At 43.3% G+C, this 19,030-nt stretch overlaps 1 pseudogene; it reads right to left on the bottom strand.

The window, feature by feature from the left end:
* Window positions 1-13,123: 13,123 nt before the first annotated feature.
* LOC114707329 lies at window positions 13,124-13,758 on the bottom strand (annotated as a pseudogene).
* Window positions 13,759-19,030: the final 5,272 nt, after the last annotated feature.

Raw genomic sequence — 19,030 nt, 5'->3', positions numbered from 1 at the left:
GTGGCGCACGCCTTTAATCCCAGCACTCGGGAGGCAGAGGCAGGCAGATCTCTGTGAATTTGAGGCCAGCCTGGGCTACAAAGTGAGTTCCAGGAAAGGTGCAAAGCTACACAGAGAAACCCTGTCCTGAAAAAAAAATTAAAAAGCAAAAACAAAAAGAAAAATGTACAGATTGAGAAAAGGGGCACCAGAAAGCAGACTAGCACTAAATCCTGTGTTCAAGGAGATAAACAGATCAAGAAATGGTGACCTAAAAGTAAGATAACCTCACCCAGCTAAGCTTCCAACTTATGAAAAGAATTAAAGAAAAGCTTAGATCCAGGTGTGGTGGGGAAGAGCTTTAATCCCAGCACCAAGAATGCAGAGGCTGGCAGATCTCTGAGTTGAGGCCTACTTGGTCTACAGAGCGAGTTCCAGAACAATGAAGCTCAGGCAGTGAGGGAAACCATGGTAGACAGAAAGTTGGTGAAGATGTAATTGAACAAGGGGCCATGTTCCAGTTCCAGCAAGCAGCAGAGTTTGGCAGCTTCAGCCACGTGGTTCTGGATTTAGAGCCAAGCATAGAAGAAAGGGGCTGTAGAATTTGCTTCCTCAACTAAGGCAAGCTGCTGAGGCCAGGCATGTGTCAGGGGGATCCCTGAGTGGAGGCCTAGAGAGACCATTTCATCAAGCTGTGAAGGTGAAGCCTGGATTGCCTTGGAGACCCCAAGATGCTAGAGACGTCAGAGTTATGGAATATCTGCAGAGGAGAGCTGCAAACAGGGAGTGGAACCAGCCCAAGAGAAAGAAGTGTGCTGCAGTCAACAACGCTGAAAGGAGTTGGAGATCTGAAGAGCACTTTGACATCAGACATGGAGATGCAGAGTTTGGAGTTTGTTTGCCCAGCTTGTTTTCAGTCTTGCTTTGGTCCAGCATTTCCTCACTATGCTCCCTTCCCTACTTTTTGGAATGGTAATGTGTATCCTGTGCCGTTATATGTTGGAAGTATGTGATAAGCTCTTTGATTTTGATTTTATAGGGGATTACAGTTAAGAGATCACATGAATCTCAGAAGAGAATTTGGGCTTTAGACTTTTAAATAAGCTTGAGACTGCTATAGACTATGGGGACTTTTGAAGTTGGACTGAATGCATGTTTGCATTATGATATGGCTAAAAGTCTGTGGGGGACCAGGGACTGGAATGTGGTGGTTTGAAAGAAAATGCCCCCCAAAGGGAGTGGCACTATTGGGAAGTGTGGCCTGTTGGAATAGGTGTGTCTAGTGTGTCATTGTGATGTCGGGCTTTGAGGTCTCATACATGTTCAAGCCACCCCCAGTGTTTCAGACCACTTCCTGTTGCCTACAAGTCAAGATGTAGGACATTTGGCTACTTCTCCTGCACCATGTCTGCACAGCATGATAATGGACTGAACCTCTGCAAATGTAAGTCATCCCAATTTCCTTTATAACAGTTGCCATAGTCATGATGTCTCTTCGCAGCAATAGACAGATAATGCACTGGAATTCTTTAATAGAGGTGGAAGAATTGGCAGTATAGAACCCCATCTCTTTTCTATTTGAGAGAGTTCAGTTAATGAGAAGTGGATGTATATGCTGACCAAGCCATCCATCCTGGCAACCTCTTGCACAGGGAGAAGTGAGGCTGGTTTAAGTTGGATAGGGGGAGGTTGAAGGGATTCAATGGCAGAAAGGGAGTGAGTAGCGGGAGGAACAGTGGATGCCTGTGGGCTGAAAGTGGGTGCCAGTGAGAGTTGATGTGGGCAACCTGTCACTGAGGGAGAAAGGGAGACTGGAGGGCTGGAAAAGGAGGGGAGCGGTGGGCTTGGTTACTGGGGGGAAGCTCTTTAGCTGGATCGAAGGTAATGGAAGAATCGTCTTGTTCAGACTTCACAGCTGAAAGGAGCTGAGTGGGGTAACAGTAAGTACAGAGACAAGGTTTGGAGTGGAGGCGAGAGAAAGCTTGAACATAGAGAATCTCTTTCCATTTTCCTGATCATTCACTGTATTTGTAAACGTCCTGTATCATACTAGGATCTAGGGTGCCATTAGGGGGCCCTTTGTATTGATTATCTAAGGGATATTGAGGACAGATTTGATTGCAAAAGCAAATAACTTTAGGGCCCTTCAGGTCAGTGTCAGGTGGAGAGGCTGGAGGTTTTCTAAGAGGCATTCCAAGGGGAATGGGAAGGTATGAAAGACATGTACCCATGGATGTGGGGGGGGGGGAGAAAATGTCACTGCAGTCTGTAGTTGTAGGTGACCCCAGAACTCAGGAAGGACAGAACAAGGACCAAGTCATTTGGTGGGTCATCACCACACTCAATGGGGGTCAGGGGCTTAACCTTAACAAAAAATCTCAAAGACAATACAATCCAGAGGAGAGACTTGTGCCTGGTACCAGGGCTTTCATAGATGCCAAGAAGTGAGGACCAAAACCTAGCTCTATAGGGGTTCTCATCCACAGGAAATGGTTGGAGAACTGAGTCACAAAAGTCACAAGGGCCTAGAGGAACTGTGGGATTACAGGCAACTCTGAAGGACACATAGGAGAAGAGGGCAGGAAGAGGCCTAAGCCTTGCTGGGTTAAGGAAACTGCAGGATTGCAGCTCCAAGGAGTCTAGTGAGGAGGGCCAGTTGTAGCCTTAAAGACAGTGGCTTGGGGTACCTCTGTCTCGAGGGGTACCATACATTCAACAGTCACTTCCTCAGACTCAGGGAAACGTTTATACTGATCAAGGGGAAAACTTACCCAAGTTCTACTGGTGGATAGGGTGAGTGATCAGTAAGCAGGAAGGTGAGTTGCTGCAGAATATTTGTTTACACTGTGAAGATGTGTCTTTGCCAAGGCACCTTCTGATTGGTTTAAAAAAGAGCTAAATGTCCAATAGGTAAGCAGGAAGAGGTTAAGCAGGATTTCCAGGGACAGAGAGAACTCTGGGAAAAAGAAAGGCAGAGTTACCAGCAAGACTTGGAGGGAGAACAGGATGTGCAGTAGGGAGATGAGGTGAGGAACCGTGCAGCAGAACATAGATTTAAAAATATGGGTTAATTAAGTTATAAGAGCTAGTTTTAAAAGCCTAAGCTAAGGCCAAGCTTTTATAATTAATAGGTCTCCATGTCATTATTTGCAGGCTGGTGGTCCCAATGAGAAAGCACAAGTACAATGCGTCTGTTGCAGGCGGACTGGCAATGAGGGTGAGGTTCCCAGAGCAGCTGAGGCCTCTGAGGGGAAACGCAGGCACCAGGAGAGCTGATCCCGGTTTCTGCACCAAATGTAAGCAGTACAGCTCAGATGGAAAGATATCCTGGCAGTTTGGAGTCAAGGAATACCACTAAGTCATACCACACAGCAAATCTCATGTAAGAGATTTATTAGGATGGAAAAAATCAGGAGGGTGGCTGCCTGTGTTTGAGTGAGAAACAGCAGAGAACTGAGCAGAAGCCAGGGTTTATACAGAGTTTCCTGGGGAGGAGGGTGGACCTTACTGGGGTAAAGCTTTCCAGGGTGGGGATTGGTGGGATTTCAAGTCCAGAGCTTGGGCTTTTTACTTTGTAGGTTAGGGGGCTGGGTCCAGCTGTTAGAGCAATTAGAGTAGTGGATGTTGAGTCATCTGGGCCATGGTGTCATGGGAGACCTTTTAGGGGAATCTTGGCTGATCAAACCATATTAGCCTAGAAGCAATCCATAGGTTCTCATCTTCTGTGGAAATAAAAGCAGAACCTCTTTTTCAAAGCAACGTATCCTTAGACACAAATTTTGAAGTCAAGATAACTTTAAATTATACATATTGGTTTAACTCAATAGCCTTTACAATCAAATGTGTTTCTGCAGTTAAAAAATCCCAGAGATGCCAGGCAGTGGTAGCACATGCCTCTAATCCCAGCACTTGGGAGGCAGAGCCAGGTGGATCTCTGTGAGTTCGAGGCCAGCTTGGTCTACCGAGTAAGATCCAGGACAGGCACCAAAACTACACAGAGAAACCCTGTCTTGAAACCCTGCCCCACACACACACACAAAAATCTCAAAGACAATACAATCCAGATTCTCTGTGTAATATCCATCTTTATGTACCTTATTTTTTATATTACCTTTACTGTCCCTTTAAAGACTTTGTTTTTTAAAGCTATTTCATTATATAACTGTCTATATTCATTTTCTTTTCTCTTCCAAGCCTACATACATTTTTATACACACTGTAAATCATTTAAATTCTTATTCCATCTGAATCTGCCTTATTGTGAATCCATTGCTTTAAACTGCAGTGGCTAGTACTGAAGTGGAAGCCTTGGCTGCTGACTCTCACTTCAGCTTCCCAATTTACCACCAGCTCTGGGGGCCATGCATACCACCAACTCTTGGAAGCAATGGGTCTACGCCTCCATCAAAGCAGCATGTAGCCCAGAATCCATCTTTTTTGTCTGTACTAACAAGAGCTAAATCCACCACACAGTGCACTGCATGGCTTGGAGAAACCTCTGTAGCTCCAACCCGCTCTCCATGAACCTGCTACAGCCAGGGTCTTGTCTGGCGCCTTATGTCATCCGCAGGGGACTGCGCCCCAGCCTTAAAGCTCTCTCTCTGCGCTTCTCTTCCTGTGTTTCCTCTCTCTGTCCCTGCTCTGTTCCCTGTGCCAGGCCTGGCTGCTCCCCCTGCCTTTCCCTCCCTTAAAGCTCTAAAAACTAATATTGAGTTCTGTCGTGGCCATGGCTCTTCCACCAACCCACCAGCACCATTCATCTTTTCATTGGTGTCATGACTTGGATAGGAAATTCTGCACACTCTGTGTCCGAGGCTGAATGCCAGAAGCCTACCTGAGGACCTGTGACTGCCTGGCAATCGCCAGATCTGCTTTTCCCAGCTGCTGGACCTGCCGCCATGGCTCCCACTGCCGTGTCTCCAGCGCACATGCGATTGGTGAGTCCTATTTCCCGAGGTTGCAGCCTGACCTATATTCCTCGTGTGCCGGACCCCCGGGGGTGGTCCTCGACACATTTTTCTCTCCTGACGAGGAGGTCAATGCTGTTGGGCCACCGGGTGGTCCACGTGCTGCCTACGCTCCCAGCCCTTATCCCTCCCTTGACGATGCAGGGGGCGGGGGTAAACTTGTGCTGATTCATAGATCCTTCCTCTACCTCAGGGATGCTTGGGATAGTAGCCTAGGATCCTGGTTTGTTATTTTAATTTTTTATTTTTTCTCTCTTGGCTGCAGCCATGGGATAAAGGGGTAGATACCAGTAAAATTGGTGGATACCAGTAAATTTGGCGACATAACAGCTTTGCGGGAACTTCTTCCAGCAAATGGGCAAATAAAAAGTTACTTTATCCCTCAGCTTTCTGCTAAAACTCTGAACCCTTCTCCCTTCCCATTTCTGATGTTTTCTCTGCCACATGCAACCACTTCTGTTTGTCTGACTTCTGCTTTCTGCTCTCTGGCAGTGGGTAGGCTTTAACCCGCCCCACCTCAACTTCTAAACGAGTGGGCAGGCTCTGTACTGTTGTGTGGGCCGCTTCTGCTGGCTCACTTTAACTCACCTTAACTCCTCCCACTCATTCTAAAGCTGCAGTGAGAGGCACAGACAGGTCTGGAAGCGGGCTAGGATGCATGCAAATAAGTTTCTAATAGTCAGGATGGCTCTTGAGCCAGAGATCAGTTTATAGCCTGCCCTCAGACAAGTCTTCCAAAAGCTGTCCTCAAGCCAGTAAACATCAAGGAAAAAAAAAATTCAAGACACGGAGTAAAATCCATCTCTTGTTCCCCAGACCTCCCCGACTAAAACTTAACCATCTGGAGAGCAAGGCTTCTGACCTCACAGGCAAAAGAGCCATCTATGGCATTCAAGGTGTGCCAGGGAAGAGATAAAAAGCCCGAGAACAAAATTGTCAAGTGCTGGCACTCGCTGTCTCCCGAAAGCTGTTGGGTCCCTGTTCTAAGTGAGGAAAAGGCCGTGGGCTAGCGAGTGCCCTGCCAGGCCATCAGTAGCCTTGTTGAAAGTACCGCCTAGAAAGACAACCGGTCAGCTGACTGCACCCAGGTGCCAAGACGCATGGGAACATCAAGCTAAGACCTCCTGCAGACCTAGGCTTGGCTACAGGCTTGCAGGGAACCCAGAACGCAGCAGGGAAGTGATCCATTCCTTTCCTTCTGGACACCAGAGTCACTGACCCGGTCCTGGGAGTCTTGGGGTCTCACCTCTCCTCATTTCCTTATTGTCAGGTTAGGGAGGACAGCCTTACCCACCTCACCAGACTTAATTGTACTTTCAGGGTTACTTAACGGGAAAAGACTTCCAGCTAAGATAGGAGCTTTCATTTCATTGCTCCCTTCCAGGTGCCTCACTCCAGACCCACCGGCCTGTGGTTACAGGGCCCTGATCTCTGCCTTGTCCCTAATTCCAAAGAAATAAGTTCTCATGCACCACAAGCTTTTCTCTTCCCAGTTCCCTGTTCTAACTCACTGTTCAGCTAATGGTACAGGACCACCACAGAACCAGAGTCCAGAGATCATCAAGAGTGAAACTGTAACAGCTAAAAGATATTTACACCCCCAGACCCAAAAGTGTCTGGGTTCTACAAAACAGACTTTAATATAAACATCTATTACTGTTAAATGCTCTCAACAGTTGATCACCTGTGTCTCCTGGATGCTAAACTAGTAAAGAAAACAGGTGCCTTAAAATAATCTTTCTCTGATAAAGCGTGTTCCAATCTCTCTGTCTCTCTCATTAACACTAACCAATATAGGCAGAGTGCTAAACACCACAAATGGTCACTAATTTTCTCATGGCTGCTTCTTAACATGTTCAAATTTTTTTCCAAGCTCCAGAAACCAGCTTAAATCCATCTGGACAGGTCGGATCTACTTCAGGCTTTTCCTGTCTCACCAGCGTCCTGTCAGACACAAAAGCAGCCAGAGTGCCCAGCCAAGAGGGATGAACAGCTCCAGAGTAAAGGATGACAATGGACAGCCCACCACCCCAGGACACCTGTCTACCTCTGAAGACCCCCTTCCCTATTCCCCCTAAGAGCCAACCAATGCCCACCAAGTCATCTGGAAGCAGTTTTTCTGGGAGAAACGACGCCCCTATTCCTATTTACTTAGTTTTTATAATAAGCAAAAGTTTGGAATGTTAGGATTCTGTACATGTGCAGCTTGGGGTCTTGTCTGGCGCCTTACGTCATCAGCAGGTGACTGCGTCCCAGCCTTAAAGCCGGACATGCACCCCCACACTCTCTCTCTGTTCTTCTCTTCCTGTGTTTCCTCTCTCTGTCCCTGCTCTGTTCCCTCTGCCAGGCCAGGCTCCTCCCCCATGCCTTTCCCTCCATTAAAGCTCTAAAAACCAATATTGGGTTCTGCCGTGGCCATGACTCTTCCACCAATCCACCAGTGCTATTCATCCTTTCACATGTCACTGTACCTCAGCCCACTATGAGCAACATGAACTAGGAAGGTGCTCTTAGCTACATTTATAATCTGTTCTTAAGCTCTCTCAGGTTTTAGGTGGAAACTCTTGCCACCACATCTGGGTACCATTTATTAAAATCAATCTATGTGAACTATTAAATGGGTAACAGAATTTATTAAGATATAAATTGAGGAAATACACTCACGATTACAGAACAGAGTAGACAGCAGAAGTGGTCCTCAACTCTAACTGGTAGGAATCCACCTCACAGGCAGGAGCAGGGAGAAGGGGCATGTGACTCTTCTCCAGCTCCTTTTCAGAGGTCACATGCAATGGCAGGAAGCACCACCTCCTTTGGGCAGTGTAGCCCAGGGTCATGGGTTGAGCAAACACCACTACATACATAAGTCTACACTCTGACCTATGGCTTTTCACCTCCCTTCCATCTGCACCTCCTGCTTCCTTTCCATGTCTCCTGACATCTCCTGTCTTTCTCCTTCCCAGAGTCCTCTCTGTTTCTCCTGGCATCTCCTGTCTTTCTCCTTCCCAGAGTCCTCTCTGTTTCTCCTGGCATCTCCTGTCTTTCTCCTTCCCAGAGTCCTCTCCGTTTCTCCTGACATCTCCTGTCTTCTCCTTCCCAGAGTCCTCTCTGTTTCTCCTGGCATCTCCTGTCTTTCTCCTTCCCAGAGTCCTCTCTGTTTCTCCTGGCATCTCCTGTCTTTCTCCTTCCCAGAGTCCTCTCTGTTTCTCCTGACATCTCCTGTCTTCTCCTTCCCAGAGTCCTCTCCGTTGCTCCTGGCATCTCCTGTCTTTCTTCTTCCCAGAGTCCTCTCTGTTTCTCCTGGCATCTCCTGTCTTTCTCCTTCCCAGAGTCCTCTCTGTTTCTCCTGGCATCTCCTGTCTTTCTCCTTCCCAGAGTCCTCTCTGTTTCTCCTGGCATCTCCTGTGCCTAGATTCTTCCTCTTCTTCCTTTCTTTCCCTGGAAATCTTACCTATACCTCCTGCCTAGCTATTGGTCATTCAGCTTTTTATTAAACCAATCACAGTGACATATATTTACACAATGTAATCAAATATCTTGCAACACCCCAGAGTGGGGTGTGTAACTAAGTGAAAGGGGTCTAGCATAGTATATATGAGGTCTTGAGTTCAACCACAACTCCAACCCCACCAAATAAGAAAAAAGAAAAATATTGCTCATGAAGGTTGAGAGTAATATAGTCTAGTTTTGGATTAGCATATGAATATTGTCCAACAGAAGAGGCAAAGCCCATGGAGACAGTCTCTGACTCAGCAAGGACCAGTGGACCATGGGACAGTGCAGAATGCTGCTGAGACCTCAAAGCCTGCACTCTCCCTTCTCTCATTGATTCTCTTGGTGGTTTATAGTTTCACTTTGACAGTCATACATGGAACAGATGTGATCATTTCTAGAAACTTCATTTTTTTCTCCAATATTTTCTCCTAAAATTCTTTGGGAACTGACGCTTCTCAGGTTTCTAATCTGGAAATACCAGTTGTTACTCCAGACCCTGGAATCCCATTCGATTCAGTGCTGATAGGATCAGAGGCAATAAAAGAGTAGTGGGCACATATAAGGAAGCAGCACAGGGGACATTGACTGTGTCTCCTAATTCTGGGAAAAAACCATTAAGATGGAAAAAGAGTGCCTTATCAAAGTTTGCCCTTTACAGAGACACAGAGGCATACAGGGCCCTTTTGTAGGACAAGAGAACAGTTGGAAAAATACAAGCTAACTTCATACATGTAGTTTATGGTAAATCACTCCTATTTCTGTAAATATGCTTTGTTAAGTTTTGAACAATATTCTTGTTCTTGAGAATGTGTGCCTATGTTTATAAACTTTTAGCTTTGTAAGGACAGGATATGTCTGGCTCAATAATTAGCTAAGCTAACAAAATGCTGAACATTGTTTTTGGTTTAAAAGTTGTTTTGAGCCGGGCGGTGGTGGCGCACGCCTTTAATCCCAGCACTCGGGAGGCAGAGGCAGGCGGATCTCTGTGAGTTCGAGGCCAGCCTGGGCTACCAAGTGAGTTCCAGGAAAGGCGCAAAGCTACATAGAGAAACCCTGTCTCGAAAAACCAAAAAAAAAAAAAAAAAAAAAAAAGTTGTTTTGATGTAAAAGTTGGGAAGAAACTTATTATTATTTTTTTTTTTCCTGGAGGTTAATCCTGGAGGGTGGGAAAAAGTGCTTGTTTTTGAAGTACAAATAAAGACGGCTCAAGCTATTCAGGGTCGGCTGCTTGTGTGAAACTCATCTGGTGGTCAGACAATTCTTGTGCCAACGCCCCTCTCCCATCTCAGGACCACAGCACACCAAGGTTGCAGATCTTTTCTCCTGTATTTTCCTGTACATTTGCGACCATTTTAGCTTTACCTTAGGTCTATGTGTGTTTGTGTGGTATGTTCATGTGTGTGGAGCTGTACTTACCTGTGAGTGCATGTGTGGAAGCAAGAGAAATATATCAGGTATCTTCTCCAATCACTTCTCCACTTTATAAATTAATATGTAATTTTACTTACTAATGTGTGTGTAGCATGTGTGCCACAGCATTTGTATAGAGGCCAGAGGTCAACTTTGTGAAGTTGGTCCTCTCTTCCCATCTTTATGTGGGTTGGGGGAAATGTACTCAGGTCATCAGGCTTATGCAGCAAGCCATTTTACCCACTGTGACATCTCTTTGGCTTTCTTTCTTTTATTCTTTCTTTCTTTCTTTCTTTCTTTCTTTCTTTCTTTCTTCTTTCAAATAAGGTTTCACTGAATCTGGAACACAGGATTTTGGCTGGCTGGCAAGCCTCTGAGAACTGCCTTTCTCTATCCCCAGTGCTGGAGTAACTGGTATACACAGCCATGCCTTAATTTTGAAGATTTATTTTTATTTATGTGTTGTGCAATATTAACTTAAGATGTATTAATTCATTTATGCTGTGGGATGTTTGTTTAATTATGCAAAGAAGTGTTGCATTCTTTTATGTTGCATTTGTTTAACTCTGTGAAGCTGTGTTACTTTGTCTGCCTAAAACACCTGATTGGTCTAATAAAGAGCTGAATGGCCAATAGCTAGGCAGAGAGAGGGATAGGTGGGGCTCAGGCAGAGAGAATAAATAGAAGAAGAAAGAGGAGGGAGAAATGAGAAAAGGAGGAGGAGAGGAGAATGCTGGAGGCCAGCCACACAGCCACACAGCAGTCAGAATAAGAAGGAAAGATAAGATATACAGAAATAGAGATAGGTAAAAGCCCAGAGGCAAAAGGTAGATGGAATAATTTAAGAAAAGCTGGCTAGAAACAAGTCAAGATAAGGCCAGGCATTCATAAGTAAGAGTCTCTGTGTGATTTGGGAGCTGATCCCTAAAGAACAAAGAGGTTAAAAAAAAAATCAACTACATTTTGACACCCTATGTGGGGCTCAAATTTCCATAGGGCCTGAAAAAGCTTAAACAAACAAATAAACCAACCAGACACAGCTCCATTAAGAAGTTCTGCTGTACAGTGGAACACTTACACAGCCTTTTTTTTTTTTTTTTAGGTTAAATAGAAACAAGAAACTAAAATGCCTGCAACAGTGCAGGGCACTGGCACTCCAGACCTGGGGAATTGAATGCAGTTCCCAGTCATGCATCTTGACCAGGCCATGAGCTTTAGGCTTGGCTTTCATGACCTGAGGAGTGGGCGGAGACAGCCACCGAAGCCTAAGCAAAGGCCCTAGCCATGTTGTTTAGCTGCTGTTCACTCATGCAGACAAAAAAAGACTAGAGATTCACAGTAAAGGCAAATCCAGACAGAAAAAAAAAATCTCTAAACAGGTTCTAGTGTGTTTAACAATGTGTGTAGGCTTAAGAAAGAAAAGAGAAAGAATATAGACAGTCATAGAAAAAAATAGTTAAAAATATTAAAGTAGAATATTTAAAGAGATAGTATAAGTAATATAAAAGAAAAAAGCCATGTAAGTTGGGAAATATACAGGGAGTCTGGATCCTATATGTTATTGTGTTGATTTTTGAATTAATTGCTGATAAGCAAACAACAGCTGCTTAGAGACATGGGATTGAAAGAGGGACTGATGAAATAAACCAGCCTAGATATTTTAGGGATGCCTTAACTTTAAAGTGGAACTCAAAAAATGTATTGCTTTGGGAAAAAGGTAATGCTTTTGTTTCCACAGGAAACGAAAGGCTGTGGATTTTTTTCAAGATTAATATGGATCAGGTTTCCTCAGGGGAGACCTCCTGAGCCTTAACAAGTGATATGTATTAAGAAAGGTTACAGGTGGTCTTCCCAGGATGTGGCCATTGTCTCAATTTTCTCAGGGACCCTTAAATATGTCTTCACCCAGAGACAACAGGAAGCAGTCTGGAGAACAAGAGATGGGGTGGGTGGTTGTTGGTTATTTGGTGGGTTATGGATGTTTGTTATCATTTAGGGGCATATAGGAATACAGGATAAAAAGAAGCTATTAATCTCAGATATTTTGCATTGGCATTGATTTTGGTGTCTTGTTTGGGGTATAGTGCTTATTTATGTAGCTCATTTAAAAATGCAATGTAAGATGATCAGTGGTTCATGTACATCTTTAATCCCAGTACTCAGGAGACAGAGGCAGGCAGATTTCTGTGAGTTTGAGGCCAGTCTGGTCTACAGAGCAAGTTCCAGGACAGACTCCAAAGCTACACAGAGAAACCTTGCCTCAAAAAAAACAAAATAGAAGCAATGTATAATTAAGAAATGGGGTTTGTTACTCTGTAATAATCAAACTTGTAATCACATTAGGTATGTATTTAAGATTAAACAGGAATATTTTAGATAGATAAATGATCTTCAAACATGTATAGAATATGACATTTAAAATGTTTTGTTAATATAGGGCTTTTCATGACAGTGAGACATATATGCTTCTCACAGTACCAATCTACTTCATAAAAGGCTGATGGGCATAAAAAAAAAAAAACAAAAACAAAACTCCGTATGGATTTAGCTTTCTAATAGGTTTTCTGTAACACAATGATAGATTTTCAGAACAAGCTGAATTGAAAAAGTAAAAGAACAGATTTATTTGAGCAAAGCTGCTTTTGGGTGAGTCCTCCAGTCCCAGAGACTGGGGCTGGAAAAATCACAAACCTGAACTAAAGTAGGGAGCTTACATACCCTGTAGGTGAGGAATGATGATGTGTCCTCCACAAGCTGGGTTTGTGCCCAAGTATGGTCAAAAGCTGACCACTTTAGGCGGGATCTTGTGCTGCTAGCAGATTCAGGGGAGGAGCTGCTGCAGCCACCAAGAATGCTGAACTGAGCTTTTTGGCACCTTTTCTTTGTTGGAGAGTCTCTGAGAGGGTGGAGTGTAGGCAGAGTTTTTCTGTCCTGGTAGCCTGTTCCCAAATAATCAGCAGCTGCTCCCCAAATAACTGACTTAGAGACTTAATATAAACTGTAAGTGCTTGGCCAATAGCCCAGGCTTATTATTACCTAACTATTATATTTAAATTAACCCATATTTCTTATCTATGCTTTGTCAAGTGGCTCATGGCTTGTTACCTCATTTTCTACATGTCCTGCATCCTCAGGGCTGGCTGGTGTCTCCTCTGACTCCACCCTTCTTCTTCCCATCAGTCTCCTAGTTTGGTTGTCCCACCAATAATTTCTGCCTGGCTACCAGCCAATCAGCAGTTTTTTTTTTTTTTTCAAGTGTTAATTCTGCTTTATTAGTCAATCAGAAAACTACACAATCCTCCAGTCCAGGGAGGCATTAACTCTTTCTCATCATCACCAGCTCCAGCACCACCCTGGCCAGTCTTGGCATTCTTCCTCTTCACTTGGCCTGGATGGCCACCACAATAAGGAGAATGGAGGGAGAAATCAATGTGCTTCTGGGAGTCCAGATGGACAATGAAGGATGGAATGTTCACTACCTGCTTGTGGACTCTGATATGACACTGTCGGATGAGCACACGGTATGGTGAATAGATTTAGCCAGACCCAGCTTAAAGACCTGGGTCTGCAGCCGCCTCTCCAAGAAATCCTCAATCTTCAGGCCCAGGATGTAATCCAGCTTCATCTTGCTCTCATCCAGCTCCCCAATGCGAACAAGTTGCCTCAGTAGAGCATTGCCTTCAAGAAGATGCCGTGAGTCCTTTTCGTCTGGTGTCAGTAGCTCCTGGGCAGCCTTATGGATCTTAGCTAGGGTAAATACGACCCTCCAGACCTCACATTTGTTCCAGAGCCCATATTTTCTGATCAGCTTCAGTTCCTGGTCGAGTCGCAATTTCTCCAATTTCTCAAAGGGTTTCCGTGGGGTCACATAGGTTTTGCGACAAACCCAACTTCTGGCAACTGGCATGTTGGCTTCTCTAGGCCCACTGTGCCTACGAACTCATGCCCGTGACCCAATCAGCATTTTCTTAAACAATTCAAGTGAAAAATATTTACAGTTTCCAAAAGGATTACTCCATATCATTTCCCCTTTTTTGTCTAATTAAAAAAGGTTTTAATTTTAATTCAGTAAAATTATATACAACAAAAACAGTTATTAAGAATTATAGTTACAGTATCCAGTCCATTTATATTTGGCAAAATTAAATAAGCATTCTACTATTTATCTTACTTTTGCGAGTCCAAAGTTTTGTACCTAATTTATCTTTTATCATAACAAAAGAAAACTATAACTATCTAGTCTTCAACTCCATCAAAGACCCCAGAAAAATTAAATGTTACCTAATAACAAGGACCTCAAGCCACCTGGACAATCACCAAGTTCTTCTGCAACGTTGGGGCATCCAACTCTAGTCCATAGGCCTAGCATATCTGACAGACTTTCCTGTGAAGCAAAGGATTCTGAAGGACTGTTCCACATCTTGGCAAAGTTCAGCAGTCACCTTTCTTGTGTCCTGCTAGTCCAGTTTGGACAGTATATTGTCAGCAACTGAGGCAAGGGCAGTTTCTTTGCCCACATGGCTAGCTTTTGCCATAAAGAAAACAAACTCCATGCAGTGTTTTCTCGATGCCCATCATTTTCTCTGAAGTAGATTGGTGTTGCCAGAAGCAGACATGTCTCAATGTAATGAAAAGCCTTAGGTTATTAAGCATATTAAGTGCCATATTTTGTAGGTCTTTGAAGTGTTTGAAGATCATCTATCTAAATATACCTGTTTATGACCTTGAAAACATATCTAACATGACTATAAGTTTGACTATTATAGATGACTATTAATCTGTATTTTTAATTATATAGTACATTTTTAAAAGCTTTATTTATTATGTATACAGTATTCTGCCTGCATGCCAGAAGAGGGCACCAGATCTCATTATAAATAGTTGTGAGCCATTTTGTGGTTGCTGGGAATTAAACTCAAGTCCTCTGAAAGAGCAGCCAGTGCTCTTAACCTCTGAGCCATCACTCCAGCCCCTATATATTACATTTTAAATGATTTGTATAAGCACAATAACTCAAACAAGAGTAGAAACATACATACAATGTAACAAAATTAACTTTAAATTTGTATCAATATACAAAGATCCATACCAATGTAAAATATTTAAAACTAGTAGTTGCTTTTTTGGTTTAAAAGTCAGTTTAATAATCTACCATTTTATTCTATCATCTCTATATCCTCCCTTTCCCTTTTAGAAAGAGATATTTGAATCTAATCTCCTTTGTTTAACTTTTTCCTGAGTTTTATCAATAATGACTTGTAACCAATGCCCCCCCCCCAAATGATAATAAACATTCACAACCCATTTTTTTGGGGAATGTGGGCATAGTTCTCTAGACTACTTCCTGTTGCTTAAGGGTGCTTACATCTTTGGGTAAACCTTGAGAAAATCAGGATAATTGTTAAGTCTTGGTTGGCATATTCTGTGAGGCTGGATCATCTTGGTCAGCAGCCTTGAAGCTGTTCTGAATACTGGATCACCTGAGCCATCTGTTCCCATTGGTGTCTCATCCCTCTGCTCTGAAAATATATAAACTTTTAAAGGCAACATATATATCTCCATTAATACAAACAGTAGACTGTGCATTGTATACAAGTTAGCCAAAGATGTTTTTTGTCATGTGTTTGACCAGGTAAAATATACATCATGTCTTGTAGTTTTTCTAGGTTTTTTTTTTTTTTTTTAATGTTTGTAGTCGGATTTTTCAGGGACTCTTCCTTGATCAAACCTGATTTTCCTTAACCTTGAATGAATCCATAGCCTCTCATTTCCTGTGGAAATAAAATATAACCTCTCCCCCAAAGTAACATATCTTTTGACTTAAATTTTGAAGTCAAGATATTTTTAAAATATGGTTTTTTGGTTTTTGTAATCCAGTGTCTCCTAGCATCCAAAAAATTAAAAGACAACACACTAACATACAGGATCCAGACTTTCTATGTATTTCTCATCTTTATGTAGCTCATTATATTTCTTTATTACTCTATTTCTTTTCTAAGGACTTTTTCTATCCCTTTTCTTTTCTCTCCCATGCCTATGTATATTTTGAAAAACACTGTAACTCATTAAGAGGTCCCCCCCCCACCTGAATCTGTCTTTACTGCATATCTGTAACTTTTTCTATCTGTGTGAGCAAAACCCCTAAAATGGCCATGCAGTGTGCTGGTGGAGCTCTTAAGCCCACAGGCAGTGACTGGGAGAAACCTCTCTGTACTGCAGCCCAGGTGAGACACTGTGAGAATACACCATGTTGCTTAGCTCATGGCGGTAGGTGGCTGGCTCCATCTCGTAGGCAGCTGTTGGGAGATGTGACTAGTGTGAGAGTGAGACTAGGAAGCTGTGTCTAGATCCTTTTTTGTGTGTTTAGAACCTTTTAAAGCTTTTTTAGGTCTTATGTGGATCTAGACATAAGCAGGTGCCATTTACAGGTGGCGTTTTTCTGTCCCTTCCACCTGTGCCCAAATAACCAGCAGCTGCTTCCCAAATAACTTAGAGGCTTAATATAAATTATACATGCTCAGCTGATAGCTAAGGCTTGCTACTACCTAACTTTTACAATTAAATTAACCCATATTTCTTATCTATGCTTTGCCATGTGGCACATGGCTTGTTACCTCATTTTCTACATGCCCTGCTTCCTCAAGGAGAGTTGGCATCTCCTCTAACTCCACCCATCTTCTGCCCATCATTCTCCTAGTTTGGTTGTCCCGACTATAATTCCTGCCTGGCTACCAGCCAATCAGCTTTTTATTAAACCAATTTGAGTCACAAATCTTTACAGTGTCCAAGAAGATTATTCCACAGCAGTGGTGTTTGGAGAGAGAGGAATGGGACTTTCTAAATCAAGCAGGAGTGAGCTGGAGTTTCCAGTAGAATACTTTCAGTGTGGCAAGGCTAGACATTTGGGCAAGAAACTGCTTTACCTTGACTGCTGACAGTATGCTGTATAAACTGGACATGCAGGACACACAGGAAAGTGACTGCTGAACGTTGCCAATACAAGGCAGGACAGTCTGATTCACAGAAGAGTCTGTAGGCTGAAGATGGATGCCCCAGTGTTGTAGAGGAACTTTGGTGACTGTGCAGGCACCCAAATGTCTCTCTTGTTAGGTAATATTACATCCTTCTGGAGTCTTTGATGGAGTTAAAAACTAAAAAGTTAAAGTTACAGTTTTCCTTAGTTATGATAGAAAGTAAATTAGGTATAAAACTTTTGGAATCACTACTATAGATAATGGAGTATTTTCTCTGAATTTGCTAAATACAAATGAACTGAATATTATAACTGTAATTCTTATTTGATAACTGTTATTGTTGTATATAATTTTACTATGTTAAACTTAAAACCATCATTTTTTGTTTTTTATTTTATTTTATTAACTTTTTTCATTTATTGTACATACCGACCACTGTTTCCCCTCCCTCCTCTCTTCCTGATCCCTTCCCCCACCTCCCTTCCTATCCACTCCTCCTCAATCTCCATTCAGAAAGGAGCAGGCTTTCCATAGACTTGAACAAAGCATAGTACATAAAGTTGAGGCAGGAACAAAGTCCTTCCCCTGCATCAAGGCTGGGCAAGGTAATTCAGCATAGGGAACAGGTTCTCAAAAGTGAGCTAAGCATCAGGGACAGGTCCTGATCTTACTGCTAGGAACCTTACAAATAGACCAAGCTACACAACTGTCACACACATGCAGAGGGCCGGCCCCCTAACTGTTGGTTCAGAGTCCATGAGCTCCCATGAGCTCAGGTCAGCTGTCTCTGTGGGTTTCCCTGTCATGACCTTGATCCTCCTGGCTCATACAATTCCTCTTCCTTTTCTTCAGCAGGACTCTGGGAGCTCAGCCAAGTGGTTGGGTGTGGATCTCTGCATCTGCTTTCATTAGTTACTGGATAAAGGCTCTCTGATAACAATTAGGGTAGTTACCAAAGTGATTACAGAGGAAGGCCAGTTCAGGCACCCTCTCAACTATTGCCAAGAGTCTTAGCTGAGGTCATCCTTGTGGATTCCTGGGAGTTTCCCTGGCGCCAGAAAACCTTTCATTTTTATTTAGACAAAAACGGGGAAATGTGGAATATTAATTTAAGATGTATTATATTCATTTATGCTGTAGAATATTTCTTTAATGATGCAAGATGTGTTGCATTCTTTTATGTTGCATTTGTTTAACTCTGTGAAGCTGTGTTACTTTGTCTGCCTAAAGCACCTGACTGGTCTAATAAAGAGCTGAATGGCCAATAGCTAGGCAGAGAGAGGGATAGGTGGGGCTGCCAGGCAGAGAGAATAATAAGAGGGAGGAGTGAGAAAAGAAGAAGAGGACCCCAGGGGGCAGCCACCAAGCCAGACGTGGAATAAGAAGAAAAGAAAAGATATGCACACATTCAGGGCTTCCTCCGCTCCCCACAGACTTCCTTCCTATTTTCTGTTTTGCTTTTGAAGATAGGTCTTACATAGCACAGGATGATCTCAAACTTGCTACATATTCTTGATTCTCCTGCCTCTAGGGCTATAACCATCATGCCTTGTTTTCTCTTCCCCACTCCTCTTCCTCTACCCCCCTTCTCTTCTTCCTTCCCCACTTCTCTCTCCCTTTTAAGTCTTTGATTCCAAATTTACTTCATTGCAATCTCATAATGTGAGTTTCCTGTGACTCAGAGGAGGAAAAATGTTTCCATGTAACATCGCATTTAAGCAATTCCCTGCCTCATTTTGGACAGTATATCACCTGCAGATTACTGCACACATGTGTTGTCTGTGACTGAAGAGCCAAGCTTGGGAAAGGAAGTGATGATGATGGCCTCTGGACCCTCAACAAACACCAGAAAACATGCTCTAACGTAGAGATGGAAAAGCACACTTTTTTCTGGCAGAGGCATGGCACCCATGTGGATGCCCCAGCATCACCTCATCTAATCAGTCTGAAGTTTCACCTGGGGAAGAATCCACTTAAGTTGGTTTATTCCAGAGCCTGAGCAGGGTCACATCGGCAGCTATGAAGAACAAGTCAGATGAGTTCTTCAAAGGTGGAGCAGGTTATTTGAGGTACAGCATCAGCATGTGGTGTTGACATCAGGTTGCTGCTGTCTATCATGTATGAAGCAGTGCACAGCAACAGAATTCAGTTCTGCTCCTGCCTTACCTGATGTGGCAGAGAGCTCCCTCCTTCCCAGCTCACTCC

Source organism: Peromyscus leucopus, chromosome 8b (genome assembly GCF_004664715.2).
Source record: "Peromyscus leucopus breed LL Stock chromosome 8b, UCI_PerLeu_2.1, whole genome shotgun sequence".
NCBI classification, from domain to species: Eukaryota; Metazoa; Chordata; class Mammalia; order Rodentia; family Cricetidae; genus Peromyscus; species Peromyscus leucopus.
Note: the sequence above shows the minus strand (reverse complement) of the source record. Positions and strands in the feature narration are given on the sequence as shown.